The sequence below is a fragment of the Limulus polyphemus genome, unplaced genomic scaffold, assembly GCF_000517525.1.
Source record: "Limulus polyphemus unplaced genomic scaffold, Limulus_polyphemus-2.1.2 Scaffold7435, whole genome shotgun sequence".
In the NCBI taxonomy this organism is placed as follows: domain Eukaryota; kingdom Metazoa; phylum Arthropoda; class Merostomata; order Xiphosura; family Limulidae; genus Limulus; species Limulus polyphemus.
This window is the reverse complement of record NW_013673045.1, coordinates 3,802-7,058: the sequence shown is the minus strand read 5'-3', so window position 1 is coordinate 7,058 and position 3,257 is coordinate 3,802.

The following is a 3,257-nucleotide window of genomic DNA, read 5'->3' as shown; positions in this document are numbered from 1 at the left end:
TAAGAATCAACAATATAGGTGTGTACGTAAACGTCAGTTTTGTTACGTAAAACTGAAATTTCGAGAAACTCTCCACACGCCTATAAATATAACCAACGCGACGTACCAAACAGATTATATATTATTGTTTGCTATAGTTGGTGTGCTATAAACTTTGGAAACTATAACTGTGATTGTTATAACGCTTAATAATCAGGACACTTCAGATATTTGACCAGGAACATTTATCAATTTCTAACATTACAAATCATTTAACTTCAGTGGATTCACATCGGATATTAGTGCTTTTACGAAGATATTATATAACTTCAGTGATAAAAGAAACTCGACCTGAAATCGGGGTGTGATCAGCGAGAACTACATAGTTAGCTAGCTTCCTATTAAGTGAATAGTACCTACTTCAACTCGAAATTAACTCACTCATCGTAAACCCTCGATAAGATATCAAGGAAGTTCTAGACTTGAAATAAGACTTTATATTGCTTGTATAAATTTGTAAAACATTTGTATATAAATCATTGTTTGTGATAACTGTTATTGTAAATTGTATTGTTGTTTATTTATTAAGACATATTTCTATTAAAAAAGAAACTGTGTGTATCAATCTTGTTGGCAAATATCATAAATTGAATATATATCGGCATTTATTTAACTACTAAATCTAAATCACAATTTAGCTCGGTTTCAGACCATTTGAAATTGCAATACGTAACAGAGTAAAACACAGCAAAGAAGTAAACGTAGAAAAACAATATGAAGACAAAACATCTGTAGTCCACCTATATCTTATGTCGATAGATCAAAATGTTAAACTTGTGAATTTAGTACACTGACACCCTTTATAAAACATATCATTCAAAAGAGATTGACACCGTTAACCATAATGTGTTAGTCCTTACTTGTACGCAGTGTTGGTTGGAATATCTGCTATACCTACCTTCATTTATTAGTTTTTATTACTTATAATTGCAATTTTATGTTTATTATGTTATTATAATAACCATTTCACATTTCACTAATTTTAATTTAACATTGTTAGTTTTATAAATGGATTTGGGATTAACCTAAATCTCACCCACGTGAGATGTTCACGCACGAAACTCGTCCTCGACTAGAATACCCAGCTAATGAAACGATGCAATCCAATCTTTGTGAATACAAACATCTGAAAAGTATTTTTAATTAGCTATGCTCATAACTTGATAACTTTTATTTTTGTTTTATGTAGATAGCTTATTTTGATCAGAAGTTAATATTAACTCGTACAGGAATGTTTATGAAGAAAATATCGAAACCCACACTTATATCATAAGATTGTTTATTAAATGGTAGATAAATTCAAGCAACTTGCACGGATTGGTTTTGCAGTAAAGAAAGACACTTCATTGTATCAGTTTGGAATGTTTTTTAGCATAATCGCTAAACGTAAAAACAGGTAATTTCCGAATAAAGCTATTTCATAATATGCACTGAAATAACATTTATTTAGAATTTATTTTGTTTGACGAAACTACTCTAATATATTTCGTGAATCTTAACTGACTCAACTATTTCAAAGTATTTTTAAATTTCAAATGAAAAAAAACTACTGCATTGTCTTTATAAGATCTTAACTTCTGCATTGTATTTATAGAATCTTAACTACTGCATTGTCTTTATAAGATCTTAACTTCTGCATTGTCTTTATAAAATCTTAACTTCTGCATTGTCTTTATAAAATCTTAACTTCTGCATTGTCTTTATAAAATCTTAACTTCTGCAATGAATTTATAATATCTTAACTTCTGCAATGAATTTATAAAATCTTAATTTCTGCAATGAATTTATAACATCTTAATATCTGCAATGAATTTATAAAATCTTAACTCTGCAATGTATTTATAAAATCGTAACTTCTGTAATGAATTTTTAACAACTTAACTTCTGCAATGCAATTCCTAAATCTTAACTTCTGCAATGTAATTCCTAAATCTGAACTTCTGCAATGTAATTCCTAAATCTTAACTTCTGCAATGTAATTCCTAAATCTTAACTACAACAACTACTGAAATTTATTTCTTAAATTTTAACTGAAACAACTACTACAATGCAATTCTTAAATCTTAATTGAAGTTTATATCTGAACTGAAACCGTTGCTGTAATGTATTTCTTAAATTCTCTTATTTTATCAATTATGAAACAAAAAATATTTCAAAACATTTTTTTAATATAAATAAATCGACCCGCTAGACGATAAACTGGATAATAATTTTACTAAAGTAAATTAATTAATTAACTCAGTGTCTAGCGGATATGTTAATGAATATGTACTGTAGTGGAAATATCACGTTGCAAAAAAAGGGTAAGGTAATTCCATATTAATATATATGTAAAACGAACTAAACGTAAATCCTACTAAATGTTGGATTAAAAATGTGAAAAAATAAATATGTAAAACTAACTAAACGTAAATCCTACTAAATGTTGGATTAAAAATGTGAAAAAATATATATGTAAAACGAACTAAACGTAAATCCTACTAAAATGTTGGATTAAAAAATGTGAAAAAATATATATGTAAAACGAACTAAACGTAAATCCTACTAAATGTTGGATTAAAAATGTGAAAAAATATATATGTAAAACGAACTAAACGTAAATCCTACTAAATGTTGGATTAAAAATGTGAAAAAATATATATGTAAAACGAACTAAACGTAAATCCTACTAAATGTTGGATTAAAAATGTGAAAAAATATATATGTAAAACGAACTAAACGTAAATCCTACTATATGTTGAATTAAAATATATAATTTACTGTGATATTGATTAGATAACTATTGAGACTAGGTTTACTTATTCTTAACCTAGTTATTGTTTTATAGCATGGGAGTGAAGTTTCCTTCTTCAGTTAAAATATATCATTTGTAATCATCTTTTCCCCACAGATTTCTACCATTCTTCAGATGGCTTTTCGGTCACTTTGCTAAAAGTAGCGAATATCCCATTTAGACAGTTCTAGTTTAGAAACATGACAAGAAGTATACTTATTGATAACTAGTTCAGGTTACTCTACTTATTTCCTACTAGTTTAGAAACATGACAAGAAGTATACTTATTGATAACTAGTTCAGGTTACTCTACTTATTTCCTACTAGTTTAGAAACATGACAAGAAGTATACTTATTGATAACTAGATCAGGTTACTCTACTTATTTCCTACTAGTTTAGAAACATGACAAGAAGTATACTTATTGATAACTAGATCAGGTTACT